This window comes from Plectropomus leopardus, chromosome 16, assembly GCF_008729295.1.
Source record: "Plectropomus leopardus isolate mb chromosome 16, YSFRI_Pleo_2.0, whole genome shotgun sequence".
Taxonomy (NCBI): Eukaryota; Metazoa; Chordata; class Actinopteri; order Perciformes; family Serranidae; genus Plectropomus; species Plectropomus leopardus.
Genome location: NC_056478.1, coordinates 23,992,799 through 24,009,931, shown reverse-complemented (window position 1 = coordinate 24,009,931; position 17,133 = coordinate 23,992,799).

Genomic DNA, 17,133 nt, shown 5'->3' with positions numbered 1-17,133 from the left:
AATCATACAAACCTTATATGAGGATACTTGGCGTTAGAGTAGCAGTATAATAAGTACCTCCTCTAAGGCTTCTTTCACTTCCCTTCCTCTCTGTTCAGGTTTCTAGACAGTTTTCCTTGTTTTTTCAAACTGGCTGCGCCAGGAACCATTGTTGGTGTGGTTAATGTTGATGTGTATGACGGCTTGGATATTTTTAGCAAATCATTCCACCGTCTTTTGCAAATGAAAGATTAAAAAGTTTGGGGCATCCTGGGGGTTTAGTGATTTAAAATTGTTCAATAAAATCACAACATTGGTGGCTCTGATCTTTGTCATACCCAATTCTCTCCCTGCAACCCCGTGCCCCTCCCCTGTTATCCTCTGTGCTTCTGCGCTGTGGGGGAAAAAAGGGTCAGATATAGAGCAGCAATATAGAACAGCAATATGGATTAACTTTCATGAATTGCATAGATTGTCCAACCATCTCATATCCAAGTTGTCAAAGACTGACAATTTGTCACGTCCCTCAGCGTGTGATATCGATGTCAGGGCTCCCTTTAGTATCTCTATGAGACACACTTATGAGACACACTTTCACATTACTCCAGTGTAAAGTCATCCACAGCTTGACGCTGAGAGCAGCTGACATAGTATGAAGATGGAGAAAATCCACATAGGGTTGGAGGGGAGGCAAATGGGTCAAACAAAACCAGACTTTCACCTAGGAGACACACCTTCATGTCCCAAGTGAAACTAAAAGTTACTGTTGTTTTGACGTAACGTTATGTTTATTTAAAGTCTTTATGCACTTATGTTACTCACATGACCTACTTATGTGACATTACTTAACCTAACAAATGTACTTTTTATGTACATTTGTACAAATGTACACCAAATGTTTTTTTTTCTCAACCTTATCAAGTAGTTTTGTTGCCTAAAATCTAACCATGACCATTTCACAACATTAAACACGTGTTACGATGTGTTTCCACCCTGCAAAAGGATGCCCTATGCATCACTATCAGATGCCGAAGGGCATGCCAAAGCACTGGTATATATTGGTTTGGGTATTTTTCTTAAATCATTCCACAATCTTCTCTGCAATGAATCTACTATATGCTAAATATATATTAGGAAAAAACAAATTTTGTTTCATTCAGAATTTGTGATCTCCTCTTCTCCATTTTGCACTTTGTAAAAGAACAATCACAAACTCCGTATGACTCTTCCAGCTTGCAGAGGGAGTGTTGATCTTCTAAAGACAGAATTTTCTCATCCCAACTCGTCACCTTACAAGTAAAACCACCAGCTGTATTATTAATACTAATACGTTTATCGGTAGATGTTGGTCAGACAGGGCTCTTTCCTCTTCTGCCCGACTTCTGTCATTCTTTTCCTTCCTTGTTAGTCATTTCCTGTCATTTCCAGCTCAAAGTCTCTGACTGTTGTAATCTAGAAACTTCCAGTTTCTTCTGTCTATAACCAAACATGTAAACTTTCACTTTCACCAAATCCAGTCTTTCTCAGAAGCAGTGTTGCTTAAGGAGTTTTGAAATTTGTGAAACATAAAAATCCACACTTTGTATGTTGGTATAGTGAGGGTTCTTGGCCTTACCCAAAATGAATTAGACAACAGGAAACATGACTTTGTGGTATGATCACCATGACTGATCTGGAAACATCCAGCTCTTCAGTCAGTGTGCGACAAGTGTATGTGTTTGTGTGTTTTCATTCACCCTGGGTTATGCATTATTTCCAGGGAAGCCTTGACAGGGTGCTGAAAACACCACCATGGTGACTTTCCATTCAGGAAAGCCTTCACATTCTGTATGTGGGTGTGTTTGGGATCTCATGGTGCACACCGACCTGCTGTAAAAGCCATAAAACGGTTAATCATTAACCAAACAGTCTTTCCTGACAGAGAAATACAGCAGAAACCTTTAATTGAAAACACCTAAGTTCACCTGTTGCTGACTGAACAAATTGAGCTTTGAGGTTAAAGGGTTGAGAGATAAAATGAAATCTGGGACACGGAGATATCGAGTGATAAATGCCTGCTCTCAGGAAAAGCGGGAAGTGGGAACAATCTCAGATGTATTGTTAGCTTAAGGTGCAAATTGAAACCTTAGTTATTCAAAAAATAATGTCACTTCAAAGATAAGGAGATTTGGGAATTTTAGGTATGAAAAAGATTTTACAATGGACACTATAAATTGCTGATGACAGATGAGAAGATATTGAATTATATCAAAGAACAAATTATTCATGAAAAGAGAAGGAAAACTAAGATAGAAAAAAAATAACTTAATGAATAAAAAAGATACATTTACATCACCGGCGTTAGTTCACCTGTATAGAATAGAGACACAATGTTCATACTGTGTATATAAGGCCACTTTAAGGCTCATTTATCAAAGCATAAAAATCAATCAGTAAATAATGAAATAGAACCAGTGAAAAAAGTTTAAAAATAAATTAAAAAAATAGATATAAATTAAAACTAGACAACAGATAAAAAATTATAAGAAAAAAAGAAGAAAAACTAATACAAGTTTAATTACATATACAAGTATATGTACCAGTTAAAAGTATATAAAAGAAAAAAACATTCATTAAAAAACGTAACTAAATGAATAAAAAAGATACAATAACACAACAGGTTCCCGGCATATCCCTGTGATCCTGCCCCTGCATTATTTTAACTGCACAGAATAGATACAACGTACATACTGTGCATTTATGGCCACTTCAAGGCATTTATCAAAGTGTAATAAATAAAAGGATAAATGATAAAATAAAATAATAATAGTAAAATAAAAAAAGGCAAAAAATATAGATAAAATAAAACTAGAATACAGATAAAGAATTACAAGAAGAAAAAAAGAAAAAGCCTAAGTTGAATTAAATTATAATTATATATTATATTATACATTATATGGAGATTATACATATTATGGAGACAATATTTTTATTTACTCCCACCCCCTAAACCTGAACATACACCACCTGTCTGAACGTCTGGGCTGTGACTGTATGTTTTAGTTCAAAGCATTTGAGTGAAGTGTGTCAGAGCTCACAACTCCCGAGTGCTACTTTATGTTTTCAGTTCTGGTTTTGTTTCCTGTGAAAACACTGCAGTGGCCAGCCATGTCAGTAGTATGTGTGTTTGTAACATTTTTTTGCAATGTATGCAGTAAGACCGTGTGGTGTTAGTGGTTCTTTGGAACAAGTGTCAGCAGTCATGGTTAGACAAAAGATGGGAGATGATGTGTAGACAGATGCCCAGAAATTCTGGTTTGCCCATGTTAACAGCAGCTTAGCAGGGAAAAGGAAGGGCTTGGCTTCATTAACTTAAAGCTGCATATGTGGTGGAGTAAGTGCTCAGATCTTCTATTTTATAAAAAGTAGCAATACTACAGTGTAGAAATACTCTGTCACAAGTAAAAATCTTTTAATATTTGTTTAAACTACAGCACAGTATCATATTCAATACATTTGTAATATACATGTGTTTATAAAAAAGATCTTAACCTGCAAAGTAAATCAAACTTTTAATAGCTGTAACAGAGAGAATTAGGGCTAATGTGACTCCCCTTTGTGAGTGAATCCACTGATTGTAGTGGTTCCATTGATACTGATGTGATATTGATATGATATTGATTTTGGTCCAAATAACATTGTTACAAATGCTGGTATATTAGCAGCTACTCAGACAACATGGCTACCTGTAATGATATATCTTCACAAATGTGTACAGTAGAAAAAAACTGTTTGTTTGAACTTAAACAAAGTTAGTGTCCTTGCTGCTGTACAATTTTTAAGTTGACTGAATTTAAGAAGACAAGTTGAATTATTGCAAATTGAATTCAACTTGTTTTCTCAAATTCAGTCAACTTGAAAATTTTAAGGCAACCTGAACGATAACTTTTTTCAAGTTTAAAACGAATAGTTAAATAAGATCCAAATTTCTGTTATATGTTCTGCGTCAAATCACAGCTGAAAAGAGTCTTAATGTATAATTATTTTTAGAAAGATGGACAATCGAGAAAATACTGTCGGATGTCACACACCGAGACACACACTCCCTCTGTCCCTCAGCAGGCAGGCGGGTGTTGAAAAGTTTAGGAGGTCAGTGTGGTAACAGATTGATGCTGCAACCTGAAGTCATTGCTGACCCTGTTGACTATTAATACCACATGATCGGAGCGCTAACCCGCCGGCTGAAGATCACATTCTCTATTTTTATATATGAAGGGTTTCATACCGGCCTCTGTGTGTATTCACGCCCCAAATCACATCCATGAAACTCCTGTGTTTGTTTGCTGCGTTTTAAAAAACAGATGTCATATTCATTTTTTTTTTTTACATAGGGATCAAGACTGTGAGTTTAAATAGAGATCTCATTTTGGAGATAAAACGTTGTTAAATTGACTGCAATTGATATATGGAGAGTTTATTATAGATGATATAGAAAGGTTTTGATTATTTTTAAAAATCAAATTAATTTCAAATTATGTCAGGGCTATTTTATCTTATTTCCAGTAAATAATAAATAATGATAAACTTCAGTCAGTTTTTCTTTAGCTAATTGTAAAAAAAAAAATCAACAATGTAACTGTTAATAATTGCAGAAATGTGAGTATTATGTCCTTGGCTGTTTTCTCCCTGGTTCTTTAACCTTTTAAAATGTTTCCCTCGGGACAATAAATCATGCTGTGTTGCTTCAAATCACTTATGAACCTTAGTCTCCAATAAACACATTAAATTCAAACTGCATGGTGACCATCAAGTAAGACTTCACATCAGTCAACCACCAAACTCTCGCTTTCCCCTGCCGTCAGCTTGTCATTTCACTTCCAGGACTGCTGAGTGTGTTTGGATTGTGAACTTTCAGCCGCAGACGTCGGTTGATAAAGAAAACAGATGTGATGGCGCAGCTGAAAGTTTCACTATGAGGGATAGGAATTCGGATATCAGGGAGTTTCTCTCAAAGAGAATCTGCTCTCTGTGGAAGAGAAAGTGAAAAGAAAATGAAGCAATAAATGGCACCACCTCCAGTGGTTCATGTTTTGACTTTGTTGTTCAAATCTGATGCCCTTTTTAGACTCATTGCCTTTTATTATTATCATTTTATATTAAGATTAATTGACCTATTTTTCAAAGAAATTGGATACACATACATTAACACTGCGATTTATCAAATTTTATCAGCAGTTATTGTCAATGTGAAAGGGTTAGGTCAATATAAAAAAAATACTGAATAATTGTATTGGAAACAAGAAGCACACCCTCAGTAAACTGAGCTTGCAAAATGACAGGCGATAAGGGACCTGGTAGACAAACATGAAAAATATTTTTCACTTTAGATAATGAATGAATTGCCTGTTTTTAATCTTTCCACCATTGCTGTCCTCATTTACTTTTACCCAGAGACAAATCCCATCTGAGAAGACCCTCACAGATGGGCTGTTCACACGAGTGTGTTTGTTTGTTTGTTTTGTGTTACTGGTTTAAAGATCTCTGAGGCTTAGCCCAGACTTTTGTTAGGTGTCTTGGGAATCCACTTTATTTATTTATTTATTTATTTATTTTATGCACTCTGACACATCATCTATGTTAAATAAAAAAAATTTAAAAAAGTGTAAATAATTCATTTTCATCATGAATTTGAAAATGGTCAGTGGGTCACCCAGGACCCCATTGCAGGACTGATTTGGTCCACAAGCCATAAGTTTGGTATCACCGCTCTAGTGGATGCAGCTCTTATAGCCACTGGACTTTGGTCAGCATATTGATATTTTTATAACTTCACGTCGGCTAATACACCCCTTTCTCAAAACACTTTTTAGATTATGTTAAATGTTAGGGAGTACACACATGATTATCACATTAAGTACATATACCACTCTTGTTGGGGAAGATTGTAATGTAGCAAGTTGCTGTTGACGACTCTTGTAAAGTTGAAAGTGAAAGTTACTCGTTTATGTCATTCCAAGAGTGCATCAAGTTTAAGTTGAGTAACAGAAGCAAACTGGAGAGAGTCAAATGTTAGTTATGTGAGTCCATCAGAAGTCAAATAAATGCCTTATTTATTTGCTTAGTTTCCCAGTGTTAGAATCAGTTTTATGGGATATCTATAATGTTGATGATTTGCAGTCAAAGCAACAACTACATGCTTAAAAAGTTTTTAAAAAACAAAAAATAAAAATATAACTGAGAGCAGATAATCAAGAAGTTTGATGATGTTTGTCGATCTAGTTCAATATATCTGAAACAGGAAAAGCTCAAAAACCAAAGGAAATGTGTAATGTTAAGTGTTTGCTGGGTGTGATATTGGTCTATTTAATAATCTAGATCTCCACCCCAAGATTTTCTGATTAAGGACAAAGAGTTTGTTGTTCTGTTGTTGGAGAAAGTTCCCCTTTGTATTTCCTGCACTAAAAACTGCAGCTTTGAAATTTTCTGATAATGAAATAAAAGTGCTGATGACAGTAAGTGTTGTTGGTGAAGACTAGGAAGAAGACGAGGAGGCTTCCCATATTTCTGGTGTCTTTTCCCGATCCCCCGCTGGTTGCCCGGTAAAGCCACCGTGAGGATGAGAGGCATTATTTCCCGGAAAGGAAGAGGGTGACGTAATCTGCTCCTGCTGAGAATAAAAGATGAGGAGGAGGAGGAGGAGGGGGAGGACAGAGGAGCTGTTGTTTACGCCTCTGTCGCTTTAGGGAATATGTAAAATCATAACAACCACATGACAATAAGAATTTATTATTTTCTACTGTTGTAATATCTAAAATAATGCTGCAATGTGGTACAACTGGGAGAAGGTTAATTTTATCACAAATTAATTAAATACAATATTAAATCAAGTATATAAAATAAATATAAAATGACGTGAAATAAACTCATATACAATTATATTTCTTCTTCCTCTTTGTATTATTATTATTATTATTATTATTATTATCTACCATACTGTAGTATTTATGTATATGACAAATTATATTCAATTATTATTATTGGGCTATTGCTTATTATTATTACTAGTAGTAGTAGTAGTACAACTACTTGTACAGCAGTTACAAATTGAGTAAACTATACTTCAGCTGGAGCTCTGAATATTAATTTAACTAAACTATACTTTTACTATATTTTGATAATTTGTAGGAAAACCACAGACAAAATCAAATCAAAACAAACTAAAATAATGATTATGTTATACCACCTTTTTCTTTTATTATTTTCTTTTTTCTATAGGCTAGTTCTTCTTTAGTTTTTTTCTCCCTTTTTTTCTTTCTGATTTATTTTGTTATTATTCTCTTCTGCTTTTTCTACGTTATTCACTCCCTGTCCAGATTGCATCATCTTTTCCGGGAAGCTCTTCCTCCTCCTCTTCTTTATCATGGGGGATCCGGGAAATACCCCTCCTCTCCTCCTCTCCTCCTCCTCCTCCTCTCCTCCTCCTCTTCTCCTCCCTCCCTGCGGCATCACGCCACTGATGAGAAGCGGGGCGGGGTGTGAATGGATAGCGGATGGGTGGATGGATGGATGGATGGATGGATAACGCAGCTCTTACGGTACATATTAATGTGGTAAACGGCGTTTTAAAGGTTACGGCAGCCGGCTGGGATCATTTGCACTTTCGATCTGAGTGATTCACCGCATTCCGGTAAATTTACGTGCTGCTGAAGCGGAGCTGCAAGACGAGCTGATGACCGACCATAATACTGCAAACAGCTGAGAACACTGCAGGTTTATGGGCCGATGCTGCTTCCAGAAAACACCATTAATAACAGCTGCTCTCAGATTAACTCTTCTGTGGGTTATGATGTTTACTGTATTTGATGAAAATCCTAAACTAGTATAGTATAATATCTCAGACACACACACACACACATCTATATATATATATATTATATATATATGTATGTATATCATTTGGTTACAAATATAATATCCTATATATATATATACATATATATACATACGTGTGTGTGTGTGTATATATATATATATATATATATATATATATATATATATATGGGTGTGTGTGTATGTATTGTGTATATGTGTATGTGTGTGTATATATATATTTCATATCTGTTTATTTATGTATTCATAAATTATATTTAAATAAGGAAGCATATGCTGGATTAGTAGCTATTCTTTGGTTGCTTTTGTTGTTGTTTTTTGGTATATAAAAAAATGTACATGTTCGAAATAAAGATTTAAATCAATCAGTATCTTATACATTTTGCAGAAAAGTTTTATCCCTTAATTGAAGTAAACCTTATAAGCCATGCATGGTGCTGAAAAAATCAGCCAATTAATGAATTTTCAACTGATTGAAAATGATTTAATCTTCAACTACTTATGCTCATATGCTCATTATCAATTTATATATATTATTTTGTTCTATATGATTGTAAATACATGTTTCTTCTATCACATCACATGGCCGTCATTTTGCAAACAGATGTCGCCCACTTGTCTGCGATTTCAAATGTTCAAATTTACATTGTTTTTCTGAACATTTAAGTAGTTTAAAATTTGAGATTGAAAGCCATGGCATAGGTTTTGTTTTAACATCTACACTATTAAAACTCAGGGTTTAATGTCCTCGGCCAGAAATTTGTGAGCATCATACACTTTTTTCACTCTTCTGGTGAATTTTTATGCACCTTTTGCATCTTGTCTTTTCTGCATCAATTTATGCTGCAAATGTCTTTAGTTTTGTAGAAATAAAAATAAAATAAAATAAAAATTCGAAAAAAAGGATTGAAAAGAAGGACAGAAAAAAAGATGTGGAACTTATTCCCTGTGCCCCAACTGCCAAAATCTACACCAAAAATTCACTTGACCATTAAAAATGTATTTTTAACTAAATTTATAGTCCTCATTTTTTAATGTTGAATTAATTAAAAATACTGTGTGACAGTGCTGTAGCCCACCAATCAACATTTGATATGGTCTTGGATGTCTTATATACTGCTTGTTGTGTTAAAATAGTTTTTGCTGTCATAGTTTTTTTTTTATGGTTTTATTGTTGTTGCTCTATGGTTGGGGTTTTTTCTGTCTTACTGTTGTTGGCTTATTTTGTTATCATGTTGTTTTACACCAGGGTCAAACACTGTTTGCCTTTATGACACAGTAAAGTTTATTTGAATCCAGTTTTGAAGATTATGTTATGTAATAGCTTGTGGTCAACTTGCATATTATCACATGTAGAATTTGGCCCTAGACTGATTGTATATTTGAAGCTTGTAATTTGATGCATATTAATCGGTAGCCTATGCTGCACTTAATGAGTCACACCCTCATTTGTACTTTGCACCACCAATCATTTGATTATTCTTCTTTATTTTCACTTCAAACATAAACTCACATTGTTTTTAAATCTACCAAGAAGTTTCTTTGAATGATAATACTGTCAGGGAGCAGATTGGTTTAAAGAGAGCACAAATTTGTTTTTGTTTTTTCCATACCTTAATGTGCTTTTAATCGAGGTTGTGACGCCTGTTTCACATCCAGCGACATTCACAACAACAGCAGACAGAGATAAAGATCAGACTGATGTGAAACTAGATTGATGTGATTATGATTCATCATGGTTAGAGCAGCAGCAGAGCGATGATTCAGTGTTTAAAAAGAGCTGAGGGCTGTAAACTCATAAAGTCAGCCGCTTCACGTGACACAGTATGAAAGTCAGGATTTTGTGAACCTTGACCTCCATTAGTTTGTAGACTTGTTTCTGACTTGAAAAACATGTGTATTCTCTGAGAATAATTTACATCTTTGATATGATAACGTGTTTAGTGGGACCCAGGGCTGTATTTAGATGATGTTTATGATGTCTGGGGGCGGGGGGGGACCAGTTATAAAGGAGGGGGGTCACATTTTGTAATTAACATTATTAAGAATTACATGGTATATTCAGTGTAATGGCAATTAAAAACTATATGTACTGTTATTATGAAATAATATCACATCAGTAAGCACTATTTGAACTCCAAATAGTCTTGAACAGATTATGAGACAATGGGCCCTGGACACAGACATGTAAAATGTCTCCTTGACCTCTAACATAAGAGCAAGACACTGAACAAGACAGACTGAAAAAGTGGTCTTTTTCATTCTCTTTGTGTGTGTGTGTCTTTGTAGTCATCTTGTGTCTCTTTGTAGTGATGTGGTGTTCTGTTTATGGTTGTTTTGAGTTTCCTTGAAGTTGTTTGGTGTCTCTTTGTAGTAATTGTGTGTTTTTTAGTTATTCAGTATTTATTTGCAGTGGTTTTGTGTATCTTTGACATCAGTTTGTGTCTCTGTGTGGTCATTTATTATGTCTCTTTATGTTTGCATTGTGTCTCTTTGTAGTATTTTATAGTCTCTCTGTGGATGTTTTGTGTCTCTTTGTAGTAATTCTGTGCATGAGTACATGACCGCAAAGACACCTCAAAGTATGATGCATTATTTTTGGCCATTTTTTTGTATCTTAGTGATAGTTTTGTGTCTCTTTGTAGTATTTTGTTTTGTGTCTTTCTAGTCACTTGGTGTGTCTTTGCAGTGGTTTTGTGTGTCTTTGACACTGTTTTCTGTCACTTTGTGGTCTTTTTGTCTCTTTGTATCTCTTTGTGGCTATTTAATAGTCTTTGTGTTTGTTTTCCGTCTCTTTGGAATCTTTTCAATTTCTTTGTGGATGTTTTTTGTCTTTGTGGTCATATTTTGTCTTTTTGTGATCTTTTGTTTGTGTCTGTGGTTCTTTGTGGTCAACATTTTACATTACCTTTACATCAAAAAATGTCGAGCCATCACTTGTTACAAAGATTGTAGTCCAGGGAGGCTTCTGGTCCAGCACCCAGTAGGCCTGTTTATTAATCCATCCATGATGCCAACAGTTGTTAAGTGTTAAATCAATAATGTACCACCCCAGGACTCTTGTATCACATGAACTCTATTGCACACTGTACTTCTCCATGTCTCTGCTTACAGTGTGTGCTTGATCTTTGTGATTAATCGCTTTGTTTCTCTTACTTGAATAACAATATTTCCTGCCTCAAGGTTTATGTGAAAGAAAAAAACAAAAGGAAGCTTTTCATGTTAAAGTTGATTCTCCTGCTCCTAAACCTAACACAGTGGGTGGTTGTGGCTGCGTAGGTGTCATTTGTGGCTTTTTTTGAAAACCACTGCTGAGTGTACCAGTATGGTGGAAGGGCACTCTGTCAAAAGTACAGGCTATGATCTTTTATAAAGGAACCACGTTGTGCCAACTAAAGTCAGCTCAAGGTCACAAAGGACAATAAACAATGTGATTCAAGAGTGTAGGCCTTTGCATCAGTTCACTGGACAAACTGGTGCCATTGTTTGATTTTCACACAGCACCTGAACAGTCACACAGTAAGGTGTGTTTCTCATGATACTTAATTCACAGCTCAGTGCAGTTTGAAAGCCAGCTCTTTGTATCTGATACCAGCCTGTTTTCTGAGTACGGGTGATGTCATCATGCGGGCAAAAGGTCAGTTACAGATGGTCGGTAGGACCGAATAGCAGTGTTTTTTGTATGTTTTAGCCCATTTACAAACTACAAATCACTTAAATGGGTAGTTCAGATTTTTTTTATGGGGTTGTATGAGGTGTTATCCATATTCAGTGTAGTACATACTTTAGATGTCAGTAGGCATGCCCCAATTTTGGAGAAGCAGGCTGGAGACCAACACAGAAGCTACTGTGTTGCTGTGGATGGCCACATTTTAGCCACCTAAAAACAAGTCGCACCTACAAAAATATCAATATCAGTTTAAGTGTATGCTATATTTAAAATATTTTCACCACTTTATCTTTCTGTCAAACAGCTGGTCCATCAACAGCTTTGGTTCCCCTTGTCTGTGCTGTCGTCAGCAGCTCCTGTTTATTACAATGTTAAATCATTGTTTTTCTTATATAGAGTCTAGCTGTGAAGAGAGCGATATAGCAGCTTAAGCTTCATGTTGGAAATCACTGTGACGTGAAGATAAAGCACTGAAAATACTCTAAATATAGTGTACACCTACAGTGTTATAGATTATTTTTGGTGAGACTTTTTTTAGTTGGCTAAAATATGTTTAGTGTCTGATCCCCATCGATCGCTGTGCATTGCTCCATGTTGGACTCCAGCCTGCTTCTCCAAACTTTGAACTTGCCAACTGACAATTAAAGATGTGCTATAGGTGTGCTGTGGCTGCCTGACTTATATTTTTATCTGATAAAATACCATAAAAAAGCTCCCTCCTTCCCTGCATCCCTTTCCATCATCGAGTCCTCCCATGACCTCCTTTATTAGTTTCTTCCTTTTTCTTGTCTGTTGTCATCATTTTTCTCTCCTCTCCCCCTCTACCCTTTCACTTATTTCCTCATACCCCCACCCACTCTGTTCCTCTCCTCCTTTGCTGTTACCCATTTAAGTTAACCTCAGGGAGTCATACATCAGCAGCCACGTGTAGTGTTTTTGATAAAGAAGTCATGTTTTTGGTGACTGTATGTGTGTGTGTGTGTGTGTGTGTGTGTGTGTGTGTGTGTGTCAAAACTGACTGGTTGATGAAACTGTGTGACTGTGGGAAAGAAGTGGTGGCAGGTCATGGGATATAAATTTGAGGCTGTGGGGAATCTTATAAGTTTGTGATGAAGTTTGGCAGCTTATCATCTATCATCCCTCTTGCATAGATTGTTATAGTTATTCTCATATCCTTAAAGGTTTGCAGTCTATCTAAATACTATCATTCTGATTTTAGATATTGTTATTTTTATGTTGGACAATTCAGTAGGCTACACTTAGCATTACAATAAATAATTCTACCTCTCCTGAACAGAGGGTATACGGACAGGGTGGGCTATACTTATGCTTACTATTATGTATCCTCATACAATGTTTTTTATATCTTATGAAAATGCGCATAAAACAGTTCATATTACATATTAGCACCCAGCAAAGTGCATCCTCACGATACATATTTTATGTAAAGTTTCATACTTAAAATAGGTTTAGGCAGGGACAGTTACATGGGTTAGGTTCAGGAAAAAAAACTTGGTTGGGTGTTCATATTACTTACTTAGCCTAAAGTTTCATACTTAGCATCAAGTTACGTACTGACTGTGAAGTTAGCACAAAGTTACATACTTAGCGCAAAGTTACATACTTAGTGCAAAGTTACATAGGTTAGGTTTAGAAAATGAAACATAGGTGTTGTCATGTTACTTAAGTTACTTAATTAAGTTACATATTTGACGTAAAGTTACGCAAGTTAGGTTTTAGGGGGAAAAAACATGCTCACAACATACCTTAAAATAACTCAAAGTTCACTTTGAGTTAAAGCAAGGCTTAACCTAAAGCTCACATAGTCCCTAACACTAGTCTCCGGGAGGAAAGTCCTATGTTTGTTTGACCCATCCAACACGCCAACCTGCTTACTTATAAAGAGCAAAAAATGTGCTCTTTATACTGTTTTCTGTCAATTAATGCCAACTCCTCGTCTGATTCGGTCCTGACAACACAGCTCGATTGTTTCTCAGTTTAACAGTTTCAATTTAATGACTTTCTTTCAACGTGTAGTTAGAATCTTATTTACACTAAAAATAGACATTAAAATGCTATAAACTAGACTATGATGACTACTAGACTATGATCTATGATCTATAACTTTTATTTTTCAGCTAAATTTAGTCCACTTTTATTTTTGCCCAGTGTGTTGCTGTATTTTTTTCCTGATAAGTTCATTTCATGTTTGTCTTCTTTTTTATGTAATTAATCAGAATAATAATTCTATTCTTTAGAAATATTTTTAGATGTTAATTATGCTTATTGTTACACAACAGAATTAAAACCAAAGTTCTTTGCTAGCATGATGAAGCTGCTGAAGCTTGAGCCTGAATATGTTTTCTTATTTGATTCATATTCTGCTGCAGTGACCCAGTTTCCCCCTCAGGTCTCATTAAACTTTTATTAAAGTTTCATCTCTCACACTACTTCACTGTTTTCTAACTGCAGCTCAGGCATTGCCTCATTTGTTGTGCCTAAGCACAAAACTCCCAACAGGAAGAACATGATGTTCATACTGGATGTCATTTCAGACAAAGGAAACTTTAACATTAATCACCTTCCTTCTTTCAAGCTGCAGAAGCTTTTGTGGGAGTCATGTTGCACCCTCAAGGCTGAAAAACTTCTCGTTTGACTTGTTTTTGCTTTGCATGACAGAAGTTAACCTCACAGGTGAAGTTTATCAGCGATCAAAGCTTTCACCTGGATTCTCCCTGATTATTTCTCTGCTCTTGTCCTTCACATTTTTATCCTGCTTCTCTGCCATTTGTTTTCCATGTTTGAGAGTCAGACATTTGGAAGACTTGTTAAAAACAACCTGTTTTTGTGGCAAGGAATTGGCCGTTGGTTAGTTCGTGCAACTAATTAGCGCAACTAAATAACCGACGACCAGTTCGACTTAAAAACTTCCGACTTAAAAACTTCCCCTACATCCTTTTTACATATTTACACTTATATGAATGGTAAAAAGTACGTACATTTGGATTAAAATGCAGGGTGAAATGTTTTCTGGAATTAAAATGCCAAAAATGCGAAAAAAAAGATGGAGCAGCAAGGGACACCCAGGAGCTCAGCTGGTGGAAAGGACACCCCGTGCACAGAGGTTACGTCCTCATTGCAGCCGCAGGTTCGATTCCAGCCTCAGCCCTTTGCTGCATGCCATCACCTCTCTTTCCCACTTTCACGCTTTATCTGCCCTTTTATCAAATGAAGGCAAAAAGCCCCAAAAAATTTTTAAAAAAACAAAAAAAAAGATGGAGCAACATATATGAAATTTAGACATAAATAAAATTTCTAAAACCCTCTTGAGTGGCTTTTCAAAGGTGCTAAAAGGAAATTAAAACAGTCAAGATAAAAAGCCAGCTGAGGCAGAAATATGAAAGTGTGTTTTGTCAGCAGCTGAAGACACTAATCTGCTATTCTTTTTATTTTCATTTATTTATTTGAGTATTAGCACATTTGTAGAATAGTCAGATGTATAATTGAATATCATCTGCATAGCAATGGCAGGTAATATTTTAAAAATGATCTATTTTCCTGAGGAAGAATGCGAATTGCAAGCAGGACAGAACATTAGTGAACACCACGAAGCAGAGTTTCAGTTGATGAGATGCAGTTATGAACAGTAACTGAAAACTGTTTGAAACTACAAGGACTGATCCAGAGATACACTGTTAGATAATTTTTCTTGTAAAACCTTTAGGACTAAACAATAATGGCATGAAGATTTTTGCAAGCTGGTGAATTTGCTGTAATTGGAAAATTACAATAAAACACTAAATTACTAAGAAAAGATATTCACTAACATTACTGTATAGGGCTGCATTAGCACATGCAAATAGTTTATTACCAGAAAGATAATTTTATTCTTAGTTGCCCAACAAATACACCAAGTTTGTTGACCTTCTGTACTTTTGTTCTGTGTCTCTTTTGCTGCAGCGCTCCACTTTTCCTGCAGGGATAATTAAAGTTTCATAGTATCTTTCATGGAGAGAGCAGGTCCATGTACAGTTCTGCACTTCAAATGAATTTGGAGCTTGTTTGTGTTTGTATTTTATCTGTATGTGAAGTTTGCAGCTGTTACATCAGCAAATTTTGGAAATTACATCATATGGGTTCAACTGAGGCTGCATATGTAAGGTGCACAGAAACTGAATCTAGAAACTGGAATGTAGACCATTTCAGGGAGGGGGGGGCACAGTCAGGGTGGTGACTGACAGTTGACTGGTAAATGGCTATAAACTGGCAGGTGGAAAAGGGAAATTCTAGGTGGTATGTAGATTATGTTAGAGGTGTTTTACAAGTTAAATGAAAAAAAAACCTAACATGAGTGAGTTCAGATGTTGACCCAAATGTAGTGTACAAACAAGTGTACAGTGTACAAACCAAAAGTGAGCTGTAACTAAAAACACAAAGTACAAATGATAAACAGATAAAAACTAAACCAAATAAATCAAACAGGATCATAAGGAAGAAGACAGGTGAAGACAGGAGCAAACACAATGGAAACAGCAGGGAGGACAACAGAGCAGGACAACAGATGAACTGACCAGCAACCAAGACGAACACACAGGCATATATACACAGAGAGCTAATCAGGAGAACGACACACAGCTCGGGTAGAGAAAGAAGTGGCAGAGTGGAGCAAACAGGACTAAAACAGAACAGGTGTGCAGGGAAGACACTGGTAACAGGGAAGGATAAACGAGACTGATAAAAGACAGGTGTGAAAGACAGATAAAGACAGGCAGAGCGAACGAAGGATGCGTGAAAACCATAAAGGAGAGTGAGAACAGGTGAAACTAATCACGAGAGCACTTGGGTGGGAAAACAGGAAGGAAAACTAGACGTGACACATGAGGGGTGAAATTACAAAATAAAGCAGAAACAGAACATGAGTAACAACAAAAAGTCAATATAATACAAAATCTAAGATTGTGACAACTTTAGAGTAATGTTTACCTTAAAATGCACATTTCAGGAAAACAAATTAAGTGTTAGAAATGAATATTGACATTTACTCAAGTACAGTCCTCAAGTACAAAGTTGAGGTGCTTTTGCTTTACTCAAGTATTTCAGTTAAATGCCATGCTATGCTCTAGACCTCACTACTTCACTTTCTTTACAGATTTTACACAACACGTATGATCAGTTTTGAAAATATAATGCTCTGCTCTGACAGTAAACTGTGTATATATAGAGAAGTTATTGTGTTCTCTATCAGCAGTAGCTGTAATATTAAAATGCTGCCTATGTTTTAAAGCAACAGTAAAAATATTCCATTAATAACATCATTCTGCAAGTATACTAGTATACCTCCCTGAAATACTTACCAACAAGTACTTTTACTTGTAACAGAGTAGGCCTACGTTACAGAGCGGTATTGCTACTTTTACTGAAGTAAATCACATGAGTATTTCCTCCAAGCAAGAAAACAGGAAGAAAGGAACCACACACACATGCACACACACACGCATGCATAGCGTTATGCTGATGCAGCCTGATGAACCACCTTTTGGTATTTTCTGGCATGGTGTTACTGATGAGAACAGTGAGGCATCTTTACCGCTGATGATTATTTGCTTTTGTTATTT